We start from the raw sequence: 15,409 nt of genomic DNA on the forward strand, positions 1-15,409 counted from the left end.
TCTCAATGGCGATTTTGTATTGAAATACTACGCTGCAACTACAAGCCAATTTTGCGATTGTAGAGCTGTCCTATTGACTTCAATGGACGAGTTTTACAGGTTTTGGGTAGGTGCAGCAGAAAAAAACACTCAGAGTCCAGGTGCAGGAATCAGAACTGTCTTGGAATTGAAGTTTAGCAATACACAAGCCCGGCGGGAAGGCAACCCGACCACTCACTCGTAGGATATACAGTGATGAGTAGTATGAGTAGGTCTCAGGTGTGCCCAAAGCATCAGGATGCTGCCTGGTAGGTCCGATCCCAAGTGGGGAGGCTTCCAGGTATGATGGCATGTTCCTGCACTTTCCTTACTCGTCTGGAACCTCTCCCTGATGCTAAGCACTGTCCCAGATGGTTGACCGATGACCTGTCTCTACTCTACCCACATGCAAAACACATGACAGGCTTTTTTTTTTAGTTTTGGATGTAGTGGAGATGGATTACAACCCCTGTCAATTTTTATTGCTGTCTGTCTCTCTGTTAGGGAAATTCCCTCTCTCTATTTGTTCTGTTTACCATTAGACCCCTTTCACACTGAGGCAGTTTTCAGGCATTTTAGCGCTAGAAATAGCCTCTAAAAAGCGCCTGAAAACGGCCTCCCATTCATCACATAGGTGCCATTGCTTCAGTTATACTGTGCCGTTACCAGCAGCTCCCGCGCGCATGTGCGAGAGTGATGTCATCGCGGCTCTGGCCAATCACTGCGCCGGAGCCGCGATACTCGGAAGTAACCCCCTGGGGAGATGTCGGAGCGGTGAACGAGGACCGCTGCAGGGGCCTCGATCTCAGGTAAGTAATTCATAATGAGCTAGTATCCTATGCATACTAGCTCATTATGCCTTTGTCTTGCAGGTTTTTTTTTTTTTTTTTTAAAGGGTTTACAATCACTTTCATTTTGTTCAAGATCCGCAATAAACTAAAAAGACTCCTAGACGGAGCCTGAGTTTGTGTGCTTCTGGGATTGAACACGTGGCGGGTGACCTCTGAGCGAATAAAGGGGACCCAATTTATTTCCAGCGGCCCCTTGGGGGGTTAGCGCTACAGTCCATTTAGCAAACCTTGTTCACGTCAAGGTTATTGCAAGAGACAAGCGGGGTTTCTGGAATAAAAGAGGTCTAACCTGCGCATATGGAAAGGCTTCTTAATAGACTTCCACAGCAGCTGCTTCTAGCCGACTCTCTGAATCTGATTCCAAATGCATCAAATACAACTGGCTAATATTATTTATTGGAAATAACACTGCAGATTGTTGATTCGGGGAGTATAAGTTGCCTTTGGGGATCAGGGCGAAATTTTTTCAGACCCCCTGTCTCGCGTGTGTATTTATTAAAAAAGAAAAACTAAATTATCACATGGTCCTAAGTATTCAGACCCTTTGCTGTGACACTCATATATTTAACTCAGGTGCTGTCCATTTCTTCTGATCATCCTTGAGATGGTTCCACACCTTCATTTGAGTCCAGCTGTGTTTGATTATACTGATTGGACTGGATTAGGAAAGCCACACACCTGTCTATATAAGACCTTACAGCTCACAGTGCATGTCAGAGCAAATGAGAATCATAAGGTCAAAGGAACTGCCTGAAGAGCTCAGAGACAGAATTGTGGCAAGGCACAGATCTGGCCAAGGTTACAAAAAAAATTCTGCTGCACTTAAGGTTCCTAAGAGCACAGTGTCCTCCATAATCCTTAAATGGAAGACGTTTGGGACGACCAGAACCTTTCCTAGAGCTGACCGTCCGGCCAAACTGAGCTATCGGGGGAGAAGAGCCTTGGTGAGAGAGGTAAAGAAGAACCCAAAGATCACTGTGGCTGAGCTCCAGAGATACAGTCGGGAGTAAGTTGTAGAAAGTCAACCATCACTGCAGCCCTCCACCAGTCTGGGCTTTATTGCAGAGTGGCCCGACGGAAGCCTCTCCTCAGTGCAAGACACATGAAAGCCCGCATGGAGTTTGCTAAAAAACACCTGAAGGACTCCAAGATGGTGAGAAAGAAGATTCTTTGGTCTGATGAGACCAAGATAGAACTTTTTTGGCCTTAATTCTAAGCGGTATGTGTGGAGAAAACCAGGCACTGCTCATCACCTGCCCAATACAGTCCCAACAGTGAAGCATGGTGGTGGCAGCATCATGCTGTGGGGGTGTTTTTCAGCTGCAGGGACAGGATGACTAATTGCAATCGAGGGAAAGATGAATGCGGCCAAGTACAGGGATATCCTGGACGAAAACCTTCTCCAGAGTGCTCAGGACCTCAGACTGGGCTGAAGTTTTACCTTCCAACAAGACAATGACCCTAAGCACACAGCTAAAATACCGAAGGAGTGGCTTCACAACAACTCCGTGACTGTTCTTGAAGGGCCCAGCCAGAGCCCTGACTTAAACCCAATTGAGGATCTCTGGAGAGACCTAAAAATGGCTGTCCACCAACGTTTACCATCCAACCTGACAGAACTGGAGAGGATCTGCAAGGAGGAATGGCAGAGGATCCCCAAATCCAGGTGTGAAAAACTTGCTGCATCTTTCCCAAAAAGACTCATGGCTGTATTTGATCAAAAGGGTGCTTCTACTAAATACTGAGCAAAGGGTCTGAATACTTAGTACCATGTGATATTTCAGTTTTTCTTTTTTAATAAATCTGCAAAAATGTCAACAATTGTGTATTTTTCTTTCAATATGGGGTGCTGTGTGTACATTAATGAGGAAAAAAAATGAACTTAAATGATTTTAGCAAATGGCTGCAATATAATATAGAGTGAAAAATGTTAAGGGGGTCTGAATATTTTCCGTCCCCACTATATATATATATATATATATATATATATATATATATCTTTTGCATTGTGGATCAGCTGCAGGTATTTCATGTATTTCATTTTGTTTTTTTGTTAAACTCGATGGACAACTTCATTGATCTTTTATTTTATTTTTTTATCCTAGCTATATAACTGTAGGGTCTATTTATAAAAATAATCCCTGTAATGTGTCCACTTTCCTATGATCGTCAGCTCCATCTAGTGGTCATTTACCTGATTGCAGTATTTGGGGAAAATACCACATTAAGGCTACTAGATGGCACTGACGATCATAGGAAATACACATATTAGACACACTATGGGGACTATTTGTGATGACGAGGCATTTTTTTTAAAAACATAAACCTCTAAGTAACACATGTGGTATGTGTCGCCTAGACGTGCCAGTCCCACAGCTCTGTATAGTCTCCTTTTTATTGTTTCTCCACTATTCCGTGTGTTTGAAGCTGCAAAGTGATACACCCTGTGCTTTCAGGTACAGGGGGACATAGGGTCCACCTTCCACCCACTTTACAGCACCCAATAAGGACATGCGGGCAGGAGAAACAAATTCCCTTGGGAATTCATTCACATTAGACAATTTTCAAAATGCATTCATTAACGCATATGTACTTTAATGCATTTGTATTTAATCAAGTTTTATTAGAACAATGCAAACAATACATGCCTACAAAACTGAGACAGATCTTGGTTAGGCAAATACTACCAAATACTGACAGCTCTGGATTACGACAATCACTTTAATGCATTTGGAAACATATACAGTGCCTAGAAAAAGTATTCATACCCCTTTAAATTTTCCACATTTTGTCATGTTACAACCAAAAACATAAATGTATTTTATTGGGATATTGTGTGATAGAACAACACAAAGTGGCCCATAATTGTGAAGTTGAATGAAAACGATAAATGGTTTTCAATTTTTTTTAAAAATAAATATGTGAAAAGTGTGGCGTGCATTTGTATTTGGCCCCCTTTACTCTGATACCCCTAACTAAAATCTAGTGGAACCAATTTCCTGCAGAAGTCACCTAATTAGTAAATAGAGTCCACCTGTGTGTAATTTAATCTCAGTATAAATACAGCTGTTCTGTGAAGCCCTCAGAGGTTTGTTAGAGAACCGTAGTGAACAAACAGCATCATAAAGGCCAAGAAACACACCAGACAGGTCAGAGATAAATTTGAGGAGAAGTATAAAGCAGGGTTAGGTTATAAAAAAATATCCCAAGCTTTGAACATCTCACGGTGCACTGTTCAATCCATCATCCGAAAATGGAAAGAGTATGGCACAACTTCAAACCTACCAAGACATGGCCGTCCACCTAAACTGACAGGCCGGGCAAGGAGAGCATTAATCAGAGAAGCAGCCAAGAGGTCCATGGTAACTCTGGAGGAGCTGCAGAGATCCACAGCTCAGGTGGGAGAATCTGTCCACAGGACAACTATTAGTCGTGCTCTCCACAAATCTGGTCTTTATGGAAGAGGGGCAAGAAGAAAGCCATTGTTGAAAGAAAGTCATAAGAAGTCCTGTTTGCAGTTTGTGAGAAGCCATGTGGGGGACACAGCAAACATGTAGAAGAAGGTGCTCTGGTCAGATGAGACCAAAATTGAACTTTTTGGCCTAAAAGAAAAACACTACTACACTGTGTGGTGGAAAACTAACACTGCACATCACCCTGAACACACAATCCCCACTGTGAAACATGGTGGTGGTAGCATCATGTTGTGGGGATGCTTTTCTTCAGCAGGAACACGGAAGCTGGTCAGAGTTGATGGGAAGATGGATGGAGCCAAATACAGGGCAATCTTAGAAGAAAACCTGTAATGCCGTGTACATACGACTGGACTTTTCGGCATCAAAGGTCAGACGGTTTTTCCAATGGACTTTCGACAGAGTTCCGTCGAATCGGACTTGTCTACACACTATCACAACAAAGTCCAACGGATTCGACTGTGATGACGTACGACCAGACTAGAATAAGGAAGTTGATAGCCAGTAGCCAATAGCTGCCCTAGCGTCGTTGTTTGTCCATCGGACTAGCATACCGACGAATGGATTTTTCGACCGGACTCAAGTCCATCGGAAAAATTTGAAACATGTTCTAAATGTAAAGTCTGTCACATTTTCGACAGAAAAGATACGCTGAAGGTCCGATGAAGCCCACACACGGTCGAATTGTCCGACGGATTTGTTCTGTCGGACCAGTTCGGTCGAAAAGTCCGGTCGTGTGTACATGGCATAAGAGTCGGCAAAAGACTTGAGACTGGGGTGGAGGTTCACCTTCCAGCAGGACAACGACCCTAAACATACAGCCAGAGCTACAATGGAATGGTTTAGATCAAAGCATATTCATGTGTTAGAATGGCCCAGTCAAAGTCCAGACCTAAATCCAATTGAGAATCTGTGACAAAACTTGAAAATTGCTGTTCACAGACACTCTCCATCCAATCTGACAGAGCGTGACCTATTTTACAATGTAGAATGGGCAAAAATGTCACTCTAGATGTGCAAAGCTGGTAGAGACATCCCCAAAAGACTTACAGCTGTAATTGCAGTGAAAGGAACTTCTACAAAGTATTGACTCCGGGGGGCTGAATACAAATGTACCCCACACTTTTCACATATTTATTTGTAAAAAATTTTGAAAATCATTTATAATTTTCCTTCCACTTCACAATTATGTGCCACTTTGTGTTGGTCTATCACATAAAATCCCAATAAAATACATTTACGTTTTTGGTTGTAACATGACAAAATGTGAAACATTTTAAGGGGTATGAATACTTTTTCAAGACACTGTATGTATGACCCCATGCACTGTTGTCATTGAAATGCACCTTGCACTTTGCATTATGAACCCTGGAGATACATCAGTGTGAAGAAGCCCTAAACCATCACTCAAGCACTGCCCTCTGGTGGAACGTTTTAATTGCATGGTAGCAGTGCAGAAAGCAGTTGTATGTGGATAATCATATCAATTGGATGGACTTTCAGCATCTTTAGCCACAAATAACAAAATAAAAATCATTTGCCTTTCAAAAATAAACCAACAAACCCATCTTTTGCTGTAATATCCAGCTTTAATCGAGAGATTTCCCCCCGCAGTACTTTTTTCTGCCACCGGGTGTCCTCAGTCTGATAGCCAGCGCCATTCTTCCCACTTCCTTTGAGCCCAGGTCACCCTGGCCTGTGACTGGACAATGAGAAGAGAAGCAGCTCAGTAACGAGCTCATTTTCTAGCCACCCTACTCTCTCCTCCTATGAGCATGCTTTGGGTCAGCGCATGAACTGACTGGCTTTTTGTGTTGCTTCTCCCTCTCACACTCTAGCTCTGCTGTACAGGGGACTGCAAGAGGCTGATACCAAGTCACATTCAGGTACTTGCACTGCTTTCATTTAAAAAATAAATGTGATGCTGTTACCATAATAAATCAGTTCAGACTGCAATACTCACTTCCTCTCCAGCATGTCCCCTGCACAGTCACTGCTTGAGATGGGAATGAGTGACACCTATCAGCCAAAGTATGCAGGCATAGGACACACCCCTTGCCACACCCCCTTAAAGGGGAATTGTACAAAAAAAAACACGATTTATTAAACCCACAAGTGCTTTTTACCACTACTATTCCTTTATATTGGCTTTTGGAATTTACAAATGCAGCAATTTAGAAATCAGATGAAAGGTTTAGTGCTGCAAAACTGTTTTTGAAAGATAAAAAGTGCATTTTTTATACATCTATATAGATCAGACCAAAATGAGGGACAAATGAGGAGGAATGAGGGACAGAGGGACATTGCTTCAAATCAGGGACAGTCCCTCGAAATCAGGAACAGTTGGGAGGTATGGATAGGTGTCAACTCCTGTAGTAAGTGAGCAATCTGTGCTAAAATCCTATACTGAATCCTGAACACATGTGCAAATCAGAAGCGTTCCAATAGAATTCGCACCTGAACCGCACCGCAGTGCTCAGAAAATTCACACTGCGGATACACCGCATATATGTGAACAGCTTAAATGGAAATCAATGTTACATGTCACGGTTCAAAACGCGTCCAAATTGCATATACAGTATGTGAACTGAGCCTTAAAGTGTTACTAAGCCCAGGACCCTGCATTCACTATATCTGGTCTCCCACAGTACACAGAACATGGAAATGCAATTTCTTTAGTAAATATAAACTGCTAAATACCTTTTCTCATCAGCAGTATATAGCAGTCTTGTGACTTCTATCAGTGTCTGGTTAAAGCTCGTAGGAGGAGTTTGCATTCTACTCTGACTGTCCTATAAGACCCCTGACCCTCTGTCCTGACCCTGAGCATGTGCAGAGTGACTCCAAGGCTCTTTTCTATCAAGAGATGGTTTGGGGACAGAGGGAGGATCTGTGCAGACAGGATCAAACAGCCTTTTTACAATGCAGAGGATTAACCCCTTAGGTTACACAGTGAGTATAACAAGCATCAGTGATGGCTGGTGCTCAAAACATTTTTTTTTGAGGGGGGGGGGGGTGCAAAACAAACCTGGCCTTCACACTATCCCCCTTGGAGCTCAATCGCGCAATTGGGAAGGAGGCGATCAATGGCCTTACTTTATGCGGGGAGAAGGTTGCGGAGGAAAGAGCCGAGTCGGGGCCGTTGCTTCTCCCCCCAGGCCAAACAGGAAGTGGTTCCTGAGACCCGATTGGTCAGGAGTCCTAAGACTCCCTGGCCAATCGGGTCTCAGGACCTGCTTCCTGATTGGCCGGGAGGAGAAGCAGGAAGGTATTAGATATTATTCATTCGCTAATGTCACACAGTGCTCTGCGCCCCGAGACCACCCTTTTTGAAGCCAATTAGAGCCTCCAGCTTCTAAAAAAAAAACCCATTGGAATCCATGCGTCCGGTGCCCTGCATGGAGATAAGGGGCCGGATGCATGGATTAGGGAGGCGGCGCCCCTGCACCTCTAATAAGCGGGCCGCCACTGACCAGCATACTTTACCGCATATACAGACTGATTTTACTGTTGTGGGTTTAGCAACACTTTAAACCTGAACTGAGGGCACAAAAACATTTATTGGAATATTCCACTCAATAAGCACAAAGCATATAAATCTACTTTGTGTCCACCAAAATATCTTTGCAAACCCAGATAGTACATAGTAAAAGTAGAAGTGACACCATCACTGTGCTGTACATAGCCTGTGCAGAGAGCAGAGCTGTGGGAGGCACTCAGCAGGCCACACCCACTACAGGCTGCCTGCAGAAAACGACAGGAGGGGGCGGCGACAAGACCAGTCACTCTGCAGAAGGAGAGAGAGCAACAGTGACCGGTCTTTATTACAGGAAGCTCCTGCACAGAGGTGAAGTTTCGCACTGGATTACTGCACAGACTTAGAAGAAATACACAAAGCACACCAAGATTTAATAAGAATACACATACCTCTTGTATTAGGAACATACGCTATATTGTCAAAAGTATTGTGACGCCTGCCTTTACATGCACATGAACTTTAATGGCATCCCAGTCTTAGTCCGTAGAGTTCAATATTGAGTTGGCCCACCCTTTGCAGCTATAACAGCTTCAACTCTTCTGGGAAGGCTGTCCACAAGGTTTAGGAGTGTGTCTATGGGAATGTTTGACTATTCTTCCAGAAGCCCATTTGTAAGGTGAGGCACTGATGTTGGATGAGAAGGCCTGGCTAGCGGTCTTCGCTGTAATTCATCCTAGAGGTGTTCTATTGGGTTGAGGTCAGGACTCTGTGCAGGCCAGTCAAGTTCCTCCACCCCAAACTCGCTCATCCATGTCTTTATGGACCTTGCTTTGTGCACTGGTGCGCAGTCATGTTGGAACAGGAAGGGGCCATCCCCAAACTGTTCCCACAAGTTGGGAGCATGAAATTGTCCAAAATGTCTTGGTATGCTGACGCCTTAAGAGTTCCCTTCACTGGAACTAAGGGGCCAAGTCCAACACCTGAAAAGCAACCCCACACCATAATCCCCCCTCCACCAAATGATTTGGACCAGAGCACAAAGCAAGGTCCATAAAGACATGGATGAGCGAGTTTGGGGTGGAGGAACCTAACTGGCCTGCACAGAGTCCTGACCTCAACCCGATGCGAGACAGGCATTCTTGCCCAACATCAGTGCCTGACCTCACAAATGCACTTCTGGAAGAATGGTCAAACATTCCCATAGACACACTCCTAAACCTTGTGGACAGATAGTTGAAGCTGTTATAGCTGCAAAGGGTGGGCCAACTCAATATTGAACCCCACGGACTAAGACTGGGATGCCATTAAAGTTCATGTGTGTGTAAAGGCAGGTGTCACAATACTTTTGACAATATAGTGTATTGCCTTATCTTGGAGTTCAGGGCAATTGTGAACCTGTTGCATTGTCTATGAATGAATGGCAATGCAGATAGACAGTGCGTTGCAGTAATATGTTTAGTGTTTCATAGGTTTGAATCTGTGTCTTTAGCTTTATACCCTTTTTATTTAAGATGGTGGTCCTTCTAGTCTGTTGCACATGGTCTTTTTCACATGGTCCCTTTAGTTTCTGTTCTCTTAAAACATATATGTCGTATATAAGGTGTACCTTTTGCCTACTGATTTCAGAGCCGTCTCATGAGTGGCAAGGACGGTGACTTGGCAGAGGCTGCATGCGGTGAAGTGGATGGGTGCTGCAGCCAGATGGCTCTGCGCCGCCTCTCTAGGGATGGTAATGAGGACATCATTGGCCCTAATGTCCCATCTGGGCACACCCTCTGCTGCCTGCATTGTTACACAACTCCGCTCGCAGATGCAAATAGGGTCTGTGACTTGCATCCCACATCCAGAGTGCATTGTAATGTGAAATCCGCAACAGATGTACATGAAGACAGCAGGGGAGTAGGATGGCCTCATTTGTTCTTTCCTCATTCACCTTCACTGCTGAGCAAGGTGACTCTCCAGATGAGGAGATACCTGACTTCTTTGCTGTGGATATTCAAGGCACGGCCGCCACTCTACCAGTTCAGTGCAAGGATGAAGTGAAGGATTCTATGCAAGCCAATGTGGGAATGCAGGATCAGTATATAATACCCTAAAAGCCCAACTCCAGGTAACACGAAAATTCTCCCTTGTAGTGGGGCTGCATCTGCACTGCCAGGGGTTAACCATACCTCCCAGCTTTTTCAGATGGGAACGAGGGACGCCTATTAGCAAAAGCAGGGCTTTTTTTCTGCCGGAACGTGCTGGAACGTCGTTCCGGCACCTTCGCCAGAGTACTCCCGTGCCCAAATCTGTGAAGCCTGCGTGCTGCTGCCTGTAATTAGGCACCGACGGACATGGAGGGATCAAATGCAGAGGCACCTCCACCAGAGCACTCCCTGCCGCTGGGGCACCTCTGCCAGAGCACTCCCTGCTGCTGGGGGACCTCTGCCAGAGCACTCCCTTCCGCTAAGCTACCTCCTCTGGGGCACCTTCACCAGAGCATCAGTGGCTGCTGGGGGATCAAACGGGCTCCTGAGGACCGGCGGGAGGCGCATGCAGTCCGGGACTCTGATGGAAGGCGCAGAGCACCTCACCCAGGAGAATGGGCACTGCCCGCTGCTGGCCAGCATGAATCTCCTATGGAAGGTACTGGGTATCTCTCTCTCACATGCAGGCAGGGGGAACTGAGTGGACAAGTGAGTGTCACTGATCTCCACCCACCACTGCTACTGATCACACCCACCCCAAGCTGCTAGTGATTCCCCCCACCCCCAAGCACTGATACTGATTTCCCCCCCTTACAAGCACTGCCCGTGATCTCATCCACACCAGCGCTGTCTTCACTCATCCCACCCCCAGCACTGACACTGATCTTATCCCCAACGAATGCCACTGATTCCACCAACCCCCCAGCACTGCCAATGATCACACCTCCCTCCCCCCCCAGCACTGCCAATGATCACACCTCCCTCCCCCCCTAGCCCTGCCATTATTACCATTCAACCCCCCCACTGCCACTGATCATCACCGCACACCCATTGGTTTTTGGGGCTAGGGGCGGTGTGATGTGCAGTAACTTCTAGCAACCAATCAGAAAGCAGAAATGATATGCTGTAACCTCTAGCAACCAATCACAATTGCTGCCTGATCTGCTACACTAAACTAAGTTTAGCTGCTATTTATTGTAGGTTTACAGCAGGTGGAGAGCGAAATTGCATGCAGGTGGGCCCAGGGTCCAATCCATATTAAAGATGGCCCTGGAAGGCTGGTGTGGGTAGGTAGCCTATCCTCCTCCTCACTAGTCTCCTGTTAACTGTTGCTAGGTGGAAGTTGGAGATGGAGTTCTGAGTTGGTTGTTGGTAGCCCTTGAGGAAGCCCCCTAGCCTGGGGGGAGGGGGGTGACCATAGGCTGGGGCTCTGATGCTGGAAGGATCCTGCCAAAACACATGGAGGAAACTCTTCCTGGAGGCAAGGGAAAGAGGACAGCAAGTGCAGGTCAGCATGTCTGGGGCATCTCCTGAGAGTCAGCTGGGTGGGCTGGTGAGTGTCAGTCTGGAGGACTGGCGGGCTAGTGAAAGGGGCAGCTGAAGCCAGGTGGGTTGGCTGTGCCTGAAGAGGCGGTGCTGGGATCAGTAACCACAGGAGCAATGCAAACTGGACACTGACATTCTACTACACAACCAAGGGCCTGTCCTGATACTGACCAATTTTACACTACTGTTTCCTCTGCGGTATCATCATTCTGGTACTAAAGCTCCAGCCTGTGCCATTTGTCTCTAGTAAATTTAGGCCCAGCCTTGCTATTTAACATTTCCTTGATGCAGGACATGTTTTCACTGCTGTGCCCTCTGAAGTCTATTAATACTTAATACAAGTAAAACATTGCCTGTACTCTTTTTTTCTAGCACATTTTGACCAATTCATTAAAAATGTCCTGCTGGTGGCCAGTTTTATACCACACATGGCTTATAGGCATTCCCCAAGCATCTTATTTAAATGATTTGCATTTTCCAATGTTGTCCTTGAAGCTGCATGAAAAGAACATCTTCCCATTGCACAGCATTTACAAAATGTTTTTATGTTTTAATATATCTCTCATGGCAAGGCCCAGCTTCCCATGCTTTTTTGACTGTAATTTGCCTATTTGGGTTTGCCAAATTTCTAAGAAGATTCACAGGACCCTTGGCAATTCGCTCCCGGACAGATTTGCTACAAATAAAGGGAGTTAACTACATCAGCTAGATGACTATGTACTTTTTGGTTTAATTTGAGGGAGATTGAACTTTAGAACTGAAACCTCAATAACAAAGTGTTACCCATAGCAAACCACCACATTATCTCTAGTGGTAAAAAGGAAGACTCAAAAAATTGTTATATGCACTGTTATACATGAATCTGAAGCGATCCCGTGGAGAAATGCATTCTCTGCAGATTCCTATGTATACTCCACTAGAGCACAATAATGCTGGCATCTCCCTAAAAATATGTATAGAATAGGCCCCAGAGAGTCCATTCTCCATATATTCCTTGAAAGACTCCACTAGGGGGCACTAAAATGCTGGCTTTCCTATAAGAATACATGGAAAAAGTACCCCAGAGAAAAAACATTCTCCATATATTACTATGGAGGCTCCACTAGGAGGCACTATAATGCCTGGGAATACATGAGAAACATATTCCAGATAGGAGTGCAATTATACCTATAGAGGTGTAGTACCCTCATAGATAGGAGATAGGAAAGTTAGGTAAATTTAGTTCTTTTGGGCTCCCCTGTAATCAGTGGAGCAGCTTGTGATTGCTTTGGGCTGTTCTGGGCTCCGCTGGCTGAGGATTTGATTGCTTCCCCCTGCTTTATGGAGGATTCTAGAATGTAGTGGGATGGAAAGGCAAATCGACAACCTTAATATTTACTGTATGTGGTCTCAACCAATCCCTGGGGGGTGCCCAGAATGTGGCTGGAGAGTGCATAAATAGTTTGGAGCCCGAGGCAGTCCTGTTTTTGTCCAGGAGGAGAAGTTCCGGGCCTGAATGGATACTGCCTTTCTGGGAAGTGCAGCTGACATTCTTACAGAAGCTCATCAAGGTTCCAGCTAGGCTAGAGCTGAAGAGGGGGCTACTGTTCTGAGAATAGATGCACCCGATAAAGGGATTTCACTGAGTCTGGAGAGTTCACAGGAAAAATGTCTGTCTGATATTAAAAGCAGGTATCCAAGTATCCAGGGACATTGCGAGTACAGACCTGAATGTAGGATCGTAATGACTGTCTGCAGCTACTCTCCTTTGTGCATCAGTGCCAGAAGCTTGCTTGTGGGACATTTCCTCTGATGTCTCAGTGCTGCTCATTCCCTTAGCTGCTACAAAAGGGACTGTACTAAGAAGCTTTGATAAAATGGAGCGTGTTCTCTTGTTACTGAACAGGGTTGCTGGAGTATCCCACAGCTCCCTACACCCCATTCAAGTTCAAGTTTACAATACAGCATCAAAACTGGGAAAAGAACCTGGAGGACAAATCAGCGGCCCTTATGCGGGTGAGCGCTAGGGTTGCCACATCATCCCTTTAATACAGGACACACATTAATTACACAGGTTCTGTGGTTGATTAAGGTGGTAATTATACTCACTTGGTGCCTTATCTACATTAAATTAGCCTCAGAACCTGTGTAATTAATATGTGTCCTGGATTAAAAGGATGATATGGCAACCCTAGTGAGCGCTGCAGAGGCTCCACTAAGGGGCAGAAGAATGATGGTATCTATATCATAATACATTGATAATATAACCCAATGAGGACTACATTCTCCATCTACTTTAATGAATACTTCATTAGGGGCCACTCTAACACTGGCATTTCCATAGGAATAGACAGAGAATATGCGATAAAAAGGAGTGCAATTTCCATATATTCCCATGGAGGCTACACTAAGGGACACTCCAATGCTGGTATCTCTATAAGAATACAGGAAAATACCCCCATGCAGAAAAACATTTCCTTTATATTCCTAGAAGACTTCACTAGGGGGAACTATATTGCTGGCATACATTGAGAATATGCCCCAGAAAAAAAGTGCATTCTTCATATATTCTATGTAGGCTACATTAGGGGACAGTATAATACTGGCAACCATGGAGAATATGCCTCGGAGAGCAGTCCATTCTCCATATATTTATATAGAATATTCACTAAGGGGCATTATAATCCTGGCATCTCCATACTAGTAATGCATGGTGGCATGCCATAAAGCGGAGTACATTTGTTATATATTTCTGTGGAGACTACAGTAGGGGGCACTATAACACAAGCATATGCCTCAGATAGTAGTGCTTTATTCACTTTTCTTCATTCTCATGGAGGCTTCAGTAGGGGGCACTATAATTATGGCATTTTCAAAGAAATGCATGGGGCATGCCACAGAGATTAGTGCATTTTCCATATATTCCAATAGAAGATTTAACTAGGGGCACTATCATGCTGGTATACATGAAGAATTTGCCCCACAGAGGAGTGCATTCTCCATTATATTTCTAGTGAGACTCAGCTAGGAGCTCCTACAATGCTGGCATCCCTGTAAGAATACATATAGAATATGCCCGAAAAATGAAAGACCCTACAAGGCAGGCATCTCCCTAGGAAAACATGAATGTTCCATAGAAGAGTGCATGCTACTTCTTTTCCAAGGAGACTCCACTAAGGGCAACATAATGCTGGCACCTCAATAGGAAAACATGGTGAGTGTCCCAGAGAGGAATACATTCTAATATATTCTTATGGAGTCTCTACTTGGGGGGCACTATAAGATTGTCATCTTTAAAGGAATAAAAAATATAAGTAATACAGCGCTGCGTAAAAAGTTGGAATTGAATAGCAGCCAACACACCTATAGACCCAAGTGTTAGAAAATATACAAAAAAGTGTAGCGCTATAAACTCCAAACAATTAAATATATGGTGTTTAAACACGGTATAAAGTGTATAACAAACAGTTAGATGTTAGTATTGAGAACCATGATGTACTTTATATGGTACAAATACTGTGTACATAACAAATACAGAGTGAACAAACAACGCAATATTAGTGTAAACTATATGATACACTGTGTACATATATGAAATACAAATAATAAAGATTTGAAAATGATAATATAGATAAAGTAAAGTCCAGAGAGTCCAAATGGGGTTGACACCACTCAGAATTCTTATGAAGAAAAATCCACCGATGTTGTTGAGAAGATATGAAATAAAACTGAAGAAGCCACCACCAAGGGTCTTAGGGGGCTTACCGAAGGCAAATAATTAGGAGGGACCAGTGTCAACCTAGACGTTAGGGTTAAGGGTTCAACTGGATCAAACAGGCAAGTGGAAGTATGGAAGCAACAAAAGTGAGCAGGAGAGCTGTTGGTGGTTCAAAAGCCATTACCGAAGGCATCGAGAGGCTTACCAGAGGTTGTTGACTTGAGAGGACTTACGTCATCCAAGTCAAAAAGGCTTAGTGACCAACTGGTCAAGATGATACGTCTTCTCAGATATCCTCAGTGGCTTCCAAACAAAGATGGCAATTGAGCCTATGCACCAGGGTCTACAGATTTCCCATGCATGCCAGAAACTAAAGA

This window comes from Aquarana catesbeiana, linkage group LG09, assembly GCF_042186555.1.
Source record: "Aquarana catesbeiana isolate 2022-GZ linkage group LG09, ASM4218655v1, whole genome shotgun sequence".
NCBI classification, from domain to species: Eukaryota; Metazoa; Chordata; class Amphibia; order Anura; family Ranidae; genus Aquarana; species Aquarana catesbeiana.